This window comes from Phaseolus vulgaris, chromosome 4 (genome assembly GCF_000499845.2).
Source record: "Phaseolus vulgaris cultivar G19833 chromosome 4, P. vulgaris v2.0, whole genome shotgun sequence".
NCBI lineage: Eukaryota > Viridiplantae > Streptophyta > Magnoliopsida > Fabales > Fabaceae > Phaseolus > Phaseolus vulgaris.
The window spans coordinates 26,360,319-26,374,946 of NC_023756.2; positions in this window are offsets into that span (position 1 = coordinate 26,360,319).

Consider the following 14,628-nt stretch of genomic DNA (forward strand, 5'->3'; position numbering starts at 1 on the left):
CATTCCAGCGCCGTTCCCTGGAGTGTGCTCACAAACATCTTGCAGTACACGGCGTCTGACCCTCCTGACAGCATCATCTGCGTATGGAACGTGGTGAGATGAGCCTCAGGATCCTCCACGCCGGTGAAAACAGCCTTAACAGGTACCACACTCGCAGGAATAGGCGTGTCAGTAATCGCCTGAGCGAAAGGCATAGGAAAAACACTAGGCGGCGTTGACGGCGCGACCTCTTCAGCAATAGGACGCCCTCGCTGCTCCTGAAGAGCTTGACGCAGCTCTTCAGTCACTTTGCTAAGCTCATCATTCCTGGCCCGAGAGGCGACCAGGTCCTCGTGCATTCTCGCCTGTTCTATGCGCGAGGCTTCCACATTCGCCTGCAACGAACGCATAATCTCCACCATCTGCGCCATGGTCATGGCGGTGGCGCCTTCAGCAGCAACGGGCGCAACTGGACTTGAACGGTTGCTTCTCATTTTTCTCATGAAACTTGACGAATCACAGGGCGACGAACAACACTTCCTTCAGCGACGATCGATTCAGCGATCAATCGGTCAGAACTTCGCGAAACTGCGAAAGAAACCTCAAGAACACAGCGAACCTCCACAGAAACCAACGCTTCTTCCACGAAAAACCAAACAAGCCAAAGAACTCAAATCTCACCGAACGAATCTCGCATAAGCAGCAGAAAACTTCACCTCACCGAACAAAAACCCAAACGAACGGTGGAAAACACGAAATCACCGAACAAAACTTAGACGAATAGCGAACAGTGGTTGCACCAGCACACAACCACGCAGAAAACTACAAAAACCTCCAAGAACTCACGCTGTGGATGGGAACAGGTTTTACACGGCCCTACGGTGGGCGCCTGATGATCCTGCCCGTTGACCAAAACGTTGGAGCTTGCCTTGTCAAACTTGGATCGACGTGTGCACCGCGTCAACCTCCGTCCTTCGTCGCGATCCACCTCAAGAACCTGCAAAAGAACAGAGCGGCGCCGCTGCGGCCGATCGCACTCCAACGCCCAAGTCAGTGACCGAACCACCAAATACTAAGAGTAACACTCAAGAACTCTCAAGGAACCGTGAACCAGTTCTCTCTCACAGTATACTCAAGAACTCGCAAGCGTAAAGAAGACAATCTGAACGTGCGTACCTCAGAAGTTCGTTGGGAAACCCTTATATACCTGGACACTTTCTCTCTCCTGGCAGTTACAGACCTGGACACGTGGCTCGCATCCAACTGTACACGTGCCATCATCTGGAGCCTCCTTGACTTGGGCGCTGCTTCTGACTCTCATTTGGCTAAGTTACTTACGCATGATACTACTCAGTGCATAGTTGTCTTGGAGTGCGATCTCTACTGGGATTGGCGAGTTAGGGTGCCTTCGTATACACCTTCCCTGTGGTCTCACCGGCCGCCTTCATCATCTACTCTTCTTGCTTCCCCGTGTATGCCATGTGAGCTATCCCCCGACCTCGTCCTCTGGCCAGCTGGGAAATGTCTATCTGCCTTCATCTCCGGCGATGTCCTTGCTTCGGCAATCTCTAATCACTTGGTCGCCTGGATTCATATCTGGCGACTTCGTCTTCAACTTGGTGACCGTCGGTTCTGGTGTGCTGGAGATCGGAGCACACCAACTTAATAACTGGCGACTACACGAGCCCCCCCGACCTCCTTCCCTTCTGCCAACCTGGCGTCCTCTCAACACGCCTATACAATAGCTTGATGCCATGTCATTACTTCCGACTACCAGGGCGGTAAAATTTCCATTCTAACTTTCAAGAATTGATAATTCACTTCATAAAACAATGGTGGTGTGTTTATCGAAGCCCTCTACCAAAAGGTTTTTTTCCAGTCATTTTCAAAAAAGATTTTAGGATCGAAACTTGAATAACATATAACAACTTAGCTCAAGATGCCAATTGTTAGAAAAGGTGTCTTGAAACAAGAGGTGGGGGTAAATTGTTTTCATAAAATTTTCGCAAATATAAGTGTTAGATTGAAAATACAATTAAATCAATTAATTGATTAACCTATTAAACTCATTATATAAATCTTAAAAGTTATATAACCAAAATATCAACTTATCAACTAGTAGTTTTGAGAAATGAATTGATTGTTTTAGTTCTTGCGACTCAAAGCATCAACAACAACATTTGTCTTTTCAGGATGGTACTTATGTGAAAATTTAATATTTTAAGAATTCAACCCACCTCCTCTGCCTCATGTTAAGCTTCTTTTGATCAAACAAATATTTCAAACTTTTATGATCACTGAATACATTAAAACTAGTTTCAAAAAGATAATGTCTCCAAAGTTTTAAAACAAATACAATTATCACCACTTTAAATCATAAGTTAAATAATTTCTTTCCTACACCTTCAACTAACTAGAGACGTAAATAATAACTTTCTTAGTACGTATCAAAGCATAACTTAATCCTAATAAAAAATATTATGGAAAACTTTAAAGAAAACATCACAGAAAATCTCAAAAAAATTATTTGTATAATGGATTGTGAATAAGCAATATTAGTTAAAGAACGAAATAGTTCAAGAGTAGAAAGTGACCTTTATTGGAATAATTATAGATTATGATTATAAATAACCTAATACATTATATTTTTACGCAATCATTATAATTTCAGAGTATATTCTCTAAATATATATACTGTTTACTTTATGTGAGTGAAATTGAAAAAGAAAACCGAGTTGTAGTGCATATCTACTCAACTATCACCGTGTTTCCTAATAGTCCAGAATTGATGGGATTGCATTGTCCTTGCCAAGGACACTAGTGGCATACATGCTAGTCAGCAAAAATAATCTAATTCACCATTTAAATCATATATTAATTTAGGGCAAATGACTTTTGTATAAGAAAATAAGAAAAAGTTATACATTAAATTATTATATATTTATATATAAATTTTTTATATAATTTTTTTAAAAAATGATTTTATTTTATGTATAATTGCTTATGAAAAAACTATTTTTACGTTTTTCTTCATTTGAGCATTTTGAAAACAAAATCAAACATGTATTTGATATAATGATAAGCACTAACCCTGAAATATTTAGAATATGGATCCAAAAGGCGAGTCATGAGCTCGGTCCAAATGCTGGTAGTCAGCTCGAAAAAAATAATTAAAATAGGGATACTATGATTGGTTATAATACATATGTTTATTAAAAATAAATAAAAGTTGTTGGGTATAAAGTAGTTACAACACGAGAATAAAGGTGCATGTAAACAGAATGTTCTACTGTTGTTAGCACCCGAGAATAAAGGTGCACGTAAGCATAATGTTTTTCTTTTATGATTATATGCTTTCTGTTGAGATTATGCTCTCATTAGTGAAAATTGTTGAAGGGATATCTATAAAAGGGGCTTGAGACCCCGAGTAAATGTACGCTTTTCTGAATACTCTAGACTAAAGCAATTTTATAGTTTGAATGCTCTCATTGACTTGATGGTCAAAGTGTGATCAACAGGTAGAGTCCCCTTTGTCCCAGTGGAGCCGCCTTTTAGAGCACAAAGCGGAGCTCAACTCAAAGACTGACCGAAGTTCGAGAACATTTGGCGCCCACTGTGGGGCCCGATAAAACCTGATCCCATCCACATTTGCGACTAAGCCTTCCTACGTGACAAGAAACACAAGGCAAGGCCTACTGGGATCCGAAGGAAGCGATGCCCCCTCCTTACAGCAACTCATGGAGGCCATGAGAGCCCTCCAAGAGGCGAACGAAGAATATCGACGAGAGCAAGAGCAAATCCAAGAAAAAAGCCAAGGCCAAGCAAGAGCAGAAGCTCGAGCTGAGCAAGAGCTCCTACAAGATTATCTGATGGCAGAAATCGAGGCCTCTCGGATAGCTTTGGAAAAACATGCACAAACCAAAGAGGAGTTGCGCAATGAGGAATTGCGGAAGAGCCTGCACCGACATGGCCGACGTTCAACCAGGGAATGATCTTTGAATTTGTCATCGATAGATGACTCCAAGCCATTCTCACAGGAAATCATGGATGAGCCCGTTCCACCTCATTATATCACACCTAAAATCGCTTTTTCTCGAGAGTAGAAGACCCTAAAAAATCATCTCACAGGATTTAGGGCTCAAATGATCATCTCTAGAGGATCGAATGTTATCCGATGTAAGATGTTCATGGGTACTTTTATAGGTACAACCCTACAATGGTTTAGTAGAATTCCATATGGTCACATCAACTCTTTTCCCCAGTTCTCTAGGCTGTTTAGAGTATAGTTCTCGACCAATAAGGTCAAACCCCCGAGGTTGTAAGACCTTTTCATCATCAGACAAAGGGAGGGAGAGGCACTGAAAGATTATTTGAATAGGTTTTGTGCGGTCACTATAAGGCTTCAAACACACAATGAAAAGATGATGGTTGCTGCCTTCGTACAAGGGATGACAGCAGGACAGGTCATCGATTCGTTAATCAGGAATCCAGCGAATACATTCTCCGAGGTACGTGAATGAGTTGTCGCCCAAATCGAGGCAGAAGAGGCCGGACTCAAGAAGAATTCCAGCTCACGCTCAAAGCAACCTAGGCCCAAGGGGAGCAACTGAGATCGTTCCCTGAGGGTCAATGAAATCTCTGCTGAGAAGAGAACAGACTCGAGGTACATTCCATATGTAGCCAAGAGAGATGAGCCCAAGACGAAGGCTAGGGAACGGTCAACAACCAGGCCCAAATTCTGAGTATCTGATAAGTGTCTAATTTTAGTAATATTTCATATTAAAATATAGGCACTTATGAGGATTTATTGCTAATTTACATATAAAATAATCCCTAATTTATGAATTTATACCTTTTTACATTTTTTATGATCTTTATTTGAATAAGAGTATTTTATTCTCAAATTTGGTGTTAATTGCAGATTTCTAAGGAAGATTGGAGATTTGGATTAAAGATGAATGATTTGAGCTAAAAAGACAAAGATAGAAGGTCCCATAATGGAAAAAGATGCAAAGAAAGATTGGGCTTTTTTATGTTTTATCATTTAGCCCATTAGCGCGACACAATAAACAACCTAACCCTAGAAAACTAGGATAAATAGAGGGCTAGAGGCTCAACCTTAGTGTGCCAGATTGAGAGGAAAACACCATAGAGTGAATTGTAACCCAATTGGGAGAATGGAAAGTGCTAGAAGTATGCGTGGCTAATTCTACCCTTTGGAATTGGGAGTAATCTGCTCAAACTCTTATGTATTGAGGTGATATCTTATATATTAATATTCAGTTCTTGATTGATTATTGGTATTGTTGTTTTACTTTTAACTTTCCGTGACAAATTGAGAATCTTAAATCTGACCGAGAGGTATTTTTAGGGTTTGGACCTAAACATCAATACTTAGCATATTTGAGTGTTAGGGATAGACTTGAAATGTTAATTGCCATTTACGTCTGAGTGTGATTCTAAGTTGTTTTTATAAATATGCGAGAGATCGATATTTAGGAAACATTCTTAAGGATTTTATATGCGAGAGATCGATATAAATGAATTTTCTACGGGCATCAATTTCAATCAAAGAACTTAATATTAACATGCTAATCAAAATACATGAGAGTGGAAAAAGAGATGAAACCTAATCCTATTTTTCCAATTGAAGCAACTAATTCTTTGTTTGTTTTCTTATTGATCAGTGCCAACATCATCACTTCAAACTCTTTTTATTGTTATATTTAACGAATATTGTACTCGATAATTCACTATTCCTTGTGGGATCAATATTCGTCCTTAGGGACAATTATTACTTCTAACAAATGCGGTGCACTTGCCGTAAAAATTCATCAATATCCTATAAAGAGTTTTTGAGCATGTCAGGGGTAGCGGATAAGCTAAAGTTTCCCTAGAAGACAGATCGATTCTTGGGATCGCGAAGAGATGCTTGCTGCGAATTCCACCGAGCATTTGGGCAAAACGTCGAACGATGCATAGCCTTAGGTTTCCAACTGGCTAGCCTGGTCAAAGACGGATTCTTAAAGAAGTATCTCGAAGCTAACGATGAAGAACCAAAGGGAAAGGTTGTTATAAAGGACAAAACACATGAGACATAGATCCACGGGGATTTGAACACCATTACAGGAGGATTTTTCAGAGGAGGAAGCTCGACCTCCAAACGTAAACGATACACGTGAGCAGTGATGTCCCTGGATACAAGGAGACTTGATCATCCCTCGGAGCCCACTCTCTACTTCGCGAGTTCCGACTTGGAAGACGTGTTTCCTCACGAGGATGATCCAGTGGTGATATTTGTTGTCACTACAAGGCGAAAGGTGCACAAAGTTTTGGTCGACCAGGGGAGCTTGACCGATGTGATGTTCGGGGAACGTTCACCAACTTGTAGTTATCCCCTGATCAGTTGAAGCCATACGACGATTGTTTGATTGGTTTCGCGAGAGATTAGGTCGAAGTACGAAGGTACGTTGAGCTGAGTACGACCTTCTCTAAGAAAAGCGCGACCAGGACATATACCATCAGGTACATTGTTGTAAACGCGTCTTCTGCTTACAGTTTAGTTTTGGGGCGACCTTCCCTGAATAGGTTGGGGGTAGTAGCCTCAACCGCCCATATGAAGATGAAGTTGCCTTTTCCTGAAGGAGGGTGATGACCATAAAGCCCTGTTAGAAGACAACACAAAAAATTTATTAGTAGTTTGAAGAATCGAAGGGGAACTTACGCAATCACCATCCAGAAAGGAGAGTCATAATGGATTGTGGAGGCAGATGTCATCAATGAGAGATGACCTGGACCTGTTAGTGAAGTTCAGGAGAGAGAGATAAAAGGGAAGAAGTTCAAACTCGGCACATGCACCTCGTTGTGCAAGGAGTTAGAAGATAAGATAGTCGATGAGATATCGGAGAACATGAATGATTTCACATGGTCATCCACAAACATGCCCGAGATAGATCCAGATTTTCTAGGCCATCGGCTTACCATGGATGAAAAGGTTAAACCCGTTGTTCAGAGGCGAAGAAAATTCAATAAAGATAAGAGCCTCATCATTCGAGAATAGACTCAAAAGCTCTTGGATGTTGGCCACGTAAGGGAGATCAAATTCCCTTAGAGGTTGGCAAATGTTGTGTTGGTATAGAAGGCCAACAAGAAGTGGAAGATGTCTGTCGACTTCACTGATTTTAACAAGGCTTGTCCCAAGGATTTCTACCCACTCCCGAGCATATACTGCTTGGTTGACAACGGCTCAGGTTGTCAGTTATTAAGTTTCCTAGACGCATTCTCGGGGTATAATCAGATTCGTATGCACCCAAAGGACGAGAATAAGACAACCTTACTGCTACAAGGTCTTTGAACTGGAAAAATGTTGGCGCAACTTATCAAAGGCTGATGGATCGAATCCTTGCCTTAATGCTTGGGCGAAACGTTCAAGCATATGTAGACGACATGGTCGTCATGTCGAAAAGGAAAGATCAGCATGTTGCCGACCTGGAAGAACTATTTGCAACAATAGTGAAGTATAATCTAAAGCTTAATCCAGATAAGTGTATGTTCAGGGTGGAAGCAGGGAAGTTTCTTGGCTTCTTGTTGACTAAAAGGGGCATAAAGGCAAACCCTGACAAATGTGCGAAAATCATAGGGATGAGAAGCTTAGACAATGTGAAGGAAGTACAACAGCTAACTGGGCGCATGACCTCCCTCTCTTGTTTCTTGGCGGCTAGTGGAGATAAGGGGTACCCCTACTTTCAATGTCTTAAAAAGAACAACTGTTTCATGTGGACTAGTGAATGCGAAGAAACTTTCGCCAAGTTGAAGGAATACTTGGCCAGTCCCCCTATTCTTCGTAAGCCAGTCTCGGGAATCCCTATTCATCTTTATTTTGTGATTACAGATCGGGCAATCAGCTTGGTCATTCTACAAGATCAGGATAGGATCCAGAAACCAGTCTATTTTGTGAGTAAGGTACTGCACGGACCAGAAACTCAGTATCAAGCTATCAAGAAGGTCGCCTTAGATGTGGTGTTCACAGCTCGGTGACTTCGCCATTATATGGTGAAGACGACCAAGCTTGAGATAGGTGCAACTACCTAAATAGGCCTTACGAAGTAAGGCATCATGAAATCGATGCAGTAATCATACCGAGGACCGCCCAATATGGGGTCAGAGTTACTTGTGAGATCAGGTAGAAGTAAAAGGTTTTCCTAACAACAAAGGTTATATTAATTGTGTTAAGATGAAGAGAAAGAGTTAAGCATTGAGGCATACATTTGTAAAGATCCCAAAATTAGTATACATAGGAAAGATCATAAGTGAATAATAAATATAAGAGAAATGTTCAAATAGTCAAGATAATTTAGCATGAATAAATTTTACAAACCATACCAAAGTTTGGTTTAATCCTCCCTTAATTGACCATTGACTATAGTTTTACCCGGACTGAGTTCTAAAAAGACCAGGGTAGGATGGACTGTCGCTGCTTACTCTAAAGCTGCCTTGAATCCCACGAGGTAGGATTGAGAAACATCTTGTTTAAAAGACTTGGTGGGCTTGGTGAGGTTTTCCCCTCTGCGGGTTACCTTCTTCTCCAACTCTTCGATTGTGGATAAGAGTTTGTTATTTTCTTCATTGAAGCTCGTTGCCTTTTGAACCTTCTCCATCTGGAGTCGTTTAGCTTCTTCGTATAGATTGGTCAGGTGCTTTGCTTAAGCTCGGGTATGGTCGTTGAGGCGGTTAATTTCAGCTCAGAGACGTTCTACTTCCTTCTGAAGCTCCACACTTTCCTTGACCCATTGATCCTCAGCAACCTTCCTGAATGACGACGGCCTTTTGGTGTGGAGATCGGTCGTCTGAATGAGAATGCTCAGCTGGAGGAGCAATCGCCCTCCTTTTCCTCTTGAAGACTAGCCCAGAGGTGGTCTCCTCGTCTTGATTGGTGGGGGGGCTGAGAAATCATAGTTGGAGTCTTCCTTTTCTGCATCAAAGATTCCTTGGGCATGCTAGCAGTCGCCCTCATCTTTTTTGTTAGCTTGGCTAGCTCCGCTTTGCTGATGTTGGACAACATTCTCTCTGCAAAGAAAACAAGTATATGATTAATGACAGTAATAGACTTGACTCTACCAAAGGTAGGAAACGAGAAGTATCGGTATAAGCTTTCAAGGCACCAGGGAGATACTCTTTGGTCAATAGATAGGAGGTGTCAAAGACAACTTTCAAGCTCGTAAAAAATTCACATATCCCCAAGTCTTTTGTTGACATGTCTTTCAGATACCGAGCACTTTGGAATCTGCATTCAGGGGTCCAATATAAGGGAAATTCGTCAAGTAGGGTCAGATCTCTAGTGGAAGCTTGGATTTTAAGGAGTTTACCTTTAAAAATTTTGCATGATGACTTGAAGAGGGTGAGCAAAGCTCTTCCAGGGGCACCGTTTAAGGAAACCCACCATTGATGACCCCAATGTTTGGCCTCAAAAAAATGTAGAAAAACTTCCATAATCGGCGAAATGCCAAGTTGTGAACATAAGATTGTAAAGGCACGGATAAATGCCCAACTATTTGGATGTAGTGGGCAGGAGCTACCTTGAGCTCGGTTAGTAGCTCCTTTTCAAAAATGGACAAAGCAAGACGTAGGAGAATTTTCTTAAAGAACATGGCATAAAAGGATAAAAATGAACCATCAGGGTTCGAAGATTCATCATGCTTTACATGCTACACTATTGTTTTTACAAATCCTTCATGTCTTTTATTCAAGGTACAACCATTTTCTCTCAACTCCCTAATACGTGAACGAGTGGTCTAATAGGAGGTTTCTTTTAAAAGATCCTTTTTAGCTCAGGAGTACATAGAACCATAATCCATTGTAGATATATCTAGAACACAAGCATAAACGCAAACAAAATACAAGCATAGTTCAAGCCAGGCAGAGTAAGCGAATCAAAACGAGATTTCAGTTCAAGCAATATAATCGGCAAGATAAATAAACAAATCTCAATAAAGATTAGTGGAGGAAAGATACCTAGTGCGATGGTGGTGGGTGATAACTCGGCGGTGAGAAGAAGTGCGAAAAAGGGTTGTGAGTGAAGGATGAGGAAATTGGTTTTTAATTATTTGAAAGAGGAAGATGAATCGGCAATTCTCCCTCGCCGATGATCCCCATGCCACGGATGCTCCAGATTTAGTGTGGTGAAATGTCTCATAAGAAAACGCTTCGGTCATCGTACCTCACCTACTCTCTGTGGAAGCATCACGTTAGTTGCCATCGCTGGAAAGACTCTTCCCCTAGCCAAACTCAGTTCGAGCCTGGGGGCTTGTGTATTGGCCAAGAGTGCTCGGGACCTCGGTCCAAGAGTTTAGGTATGGTCAGCTCGGTTTTGGGCGAGTATGGGCCCAAAAGGCGAGTCATGAGCTCGGCCCAAATGCTGATAGTTAGCTCGAAAAAAATAATTAAAATAAGGATACTATGATTGGTTACAATACATATGTTTATTAAAAACAAATAAAAGATATTGGGTATAAAGTAGTTAGCACCTGAGGAAAAAGGTGCACATAAACAGAATGTTCTACTGTTGTTAGCACCCGAGAATAAAGGTGCACGTAAGTAAAATGTTTTTCTGTTATGATTATATGTTGTATGTTGAGATTATGCTCTCATTAGTGAAAACTGTTGAAGAGATATTTATAAAAGAGGCTTGAGACCCCGAGTAAAGGTACGCTTTTATGAATACTCTAGACTGAAACAATTTTATAGTTTGAATGCTCTCACTGATTTGATTGTCGGAGTGTGATCAATAGGTAGAGTTTCCTTTGTCAATGTTTCAGAACACCAAGCGCAGACTAGTGAAAACGAAGGACCGAAGTCAATCGAGAAGTGCAGACTCTATAATATATATATATATATATATATATATATATATATATATATTATAGAGTTTTCAAATAATAACTATATATAGAGGTTATATAATATAAAGATATTTACTTTGACATATTACAGTCAAATCTTTATATATTTAAAAAATTAGAATCTTCATGACAGGTTATCATTCTGTTCCCTAAAAGTATATAGCATTTAGTAGTGCTAAAGTTAAAAAAGTGTTTAAAATATTATTTTGATTTTTAAAAATATATTATTATTACTAAGTTAGATATAGTTTTAAATTTAAAGTAATGTAATTGATAAAATTTATAACTAATTTAAAATTTCTTTAATTTCAGGAATAATAATTTAAAGTAATGTATACTTCTTACATTTGGGTCCATTCGCCTGAACATAGTTAAATCCGTTCATAATAAAAGAAAACCTTCACTATTTTTAATTTAATTTGTTTTGAATTATAGTGACTTTTAATTTTAAACAATATTATTTTTAATTTTGGAATTCTTTTCAAAATAGTTGTGTGTATATCTTTTATGATTTTACAAAATTTAATTTTATCTTAAATTATATTTCGTTTAAATTTGAAAATACTTCTACAGTACACTGTTTTTTTACTATAAAACTTCATATTGATAATCTTCCTTCTATTTTAGTTATATACATATATAATATTGAAAGAGCAAGTACATATTCATTACTGGATTAAAATTTTATGGTTGTCTAAATTATATAAAACTATTGTTACAATAAAACCATAAATTTAATACTTATATTAATAAATTTGGTTTAAAGTAAATAAGTAAATAATGTAATACTATTTAATCTATTACACGTAGATATAATATTACAACACACACACACATTATTCTACTTGTAATATATATATATATATATATATATATATATATATATATATATATATATATATATATATTACACAGTACTTAAATATTAAATATTTAGTTTCTAAAGAAATATTTATAGAAAGTTTAGGAAATAAAAACATCAATTTAATTTTGAGTAGTTCCTTCAGTACTATCTACAACACCATATATTCCCTAACTATCTACTACATCATATATTCCCTAACTATATAGGGCCATCACACTTTCCACAAACATTCACGCGTGAGCTAATATTTTAAAATTATTCATACTACATGATACTTATATAATTATATAAATCAACGCAATAAAACTATATTTTACTTATTTCTTAATGTTAATTTTTACTATTTTTTTTTGGCTGTAAATAAATGTTTTTTCTCTCTCCTTATAATTTTCATTAATTTTATATTTTCATATACAAAATAATAATAATAATAATAATAAATAATAATAATAATAATAATAATAGTAAAATAAATATTTGACACTACAAGAAAAAATGGTTTTAGCGGAGGTTTATTTTTACATTATCCTAGATTAAAACATATATTAAGTCATTTACCCATGGTTGTAGTTCCCCCGCTAAACCATCATTGGGGATGTGTTCTCTAGAATTTTTTAAACCTCAAGAAAAGTCTTTCAGAACCCATGTTAAATACCATGGATTTAAGAACCTCCGTAAATTACCATGGGTTTCAAAATATCCATAAAATATCATAGGTTTCAAAACCACCGTAAAATACCATGGGTTTCAAAACCTCCGTTAAATACCATGGGTTTAAGAACCTTCGTAAAATACAATGAGTTTCAAAATTTCCGTAAAATGACTTGTCATTTGAAATAAACTTTCAATCCCATTTTCCACCATCTCTAGTGATCCTCCTGATTTCTCTCTTCCACCGTAGACACACTGCTCTCCGGTACATGTTCAATGGCCGACAATGGCAGTCCTAGGAAGGAATCACAATTCATCTACACTTATGTATATTATATCTAAGGAGAAGAAACATTAAATAAGGTATTATCTTCTTCTTACTCCAATATTGCTTCTTCCATCACCTTATTACCCCAACTTGGGTCACAAGCCACTGTTACATAGCTCGATAACAACTGGTGTTTATCACTACTTTATATATCCTAAATAATTTCATTATCTATCAGTAGTGGGCTTCAAAGCCATGTGTATTCTTGGCTAAAGATTGCAAGAACATATTGTAAGGAGAAATTAACTTTATTACTTTTCACTTTCAGAGTGAATTAATTATTTTATGGATTTTATATAAAGACCTTAATTTAAAATATTTCAAAATTATGATAATTAAATATTAATAATTATAATTAAAACTAAAGTTGCTCATAAAATATACATACATAAAAAGCTAAAACAAAGTGAGTTAGATTTTTTGAAGTATGAGCTCGTAACAAATAAAACTAGGAATTATATAAACCAACTACTATCAATCATAAAAACATGTGAATATTGTTGAGATACTTATTATCCAAGATTAGTTGTTGAAATAATTATTATCCAAAGTTATTTTGCTGAGTTTTTAAAATAAACTTTTGAAACTTTAGAAAACTTATTTGTAATGTAAAGTTACACTTTCAAAATTTTAAAGAATTTAGTTATAAAATATATTAAAACTATGTAGTTTTTAATTATTTATTTATAAATATATTTAATTATATTTATTTATTGAAGTTTGAAAAATCTAGAGTGTTTTATTGAGGTTTTACAATATATCTTTGGAATTTAAAGAAGGTTAAAAAAACCTCCATTATTTTGTAGAGATTTTAGAATAAACCTTTGAAACTTAACCAAGGTTAAAAAGACGTTTGTTAATTTGTTGAGGTTGTCGAATAAACATTTGGAACTTACTGAAAGTTAAAAATAAACCTTCGTTATTTTTCTGAAGGTACCTTTGGATTTTACGAAGGTTAAAAAACCTCCGTTATTTTGCCGAGGTTTTATAATAAACCATTAGAATTTAATGAAGGTTTAAAAAACCTCCGTTATTTTGCTGAGGTTTTAAATTAAACCTTTAAAATTTAACGAAGGTTAAAACAACCTCCATTTTTTGCTGGAGTTTTAAAATAAACCTTTAAAATTTAACGAAGGTTAAGAAAACCTCCTTATTTTGTTGAGGTTTTAAAATAAACCTTTGATATTTAACGAAGGTTAAAAAAATCTCCGTTATTTTACTGAGGTTTTAGAATAACATTTGGAACTTAATGAAGGTTAACAAAATCTTCGTTAATTGAATCAATTCCTAGGGTTATATTAACCATCGCTAAAAAACCTTTGTTAAAACCCTTTTTTCTTGTAGTGTGATAAAATTTTAGTTAGAGGTTTGAACTTGGGACTCACATGAGTATATAATATTCAAGACAAAATAATATTGTAGTATTAATCATGACAAGACTAGTCACTACAAAAATAAATCAAATTTTTAATATAAAATTAAATAAATTTTGTTAATGAAATTATAAGGGATATTTGTGTGTATGTGGGTGTATGTCTAAGCAAAGAAGAGCAAAGAAAACCAGAACATGTAATTATATCAAGATTTAAAATAGTACATTATCAAACACATAAAGATTATTTCTCATGAAGGTTACACAACAACGGTCATCTCCATGAAGATTTATGTAAAGATAAAACTTTTAGAGAACATGAAGATTTATGTAAAGATAAAACTTTTAGAGAATATGATGATTAAGAACTACAATGCATGTTTTCTTAATTTCAATATATGTGTAATTAGTTTTGAGTGGAGTGTGTAAACACCTTTGTACTCTTACTTGTGAAGTTATCCATATGTGACAAAGTCATCTACATATTCTCTTTCTAAGAGTTTCTTCCTTTAACAAACATCGTTTTCTAGCCAAA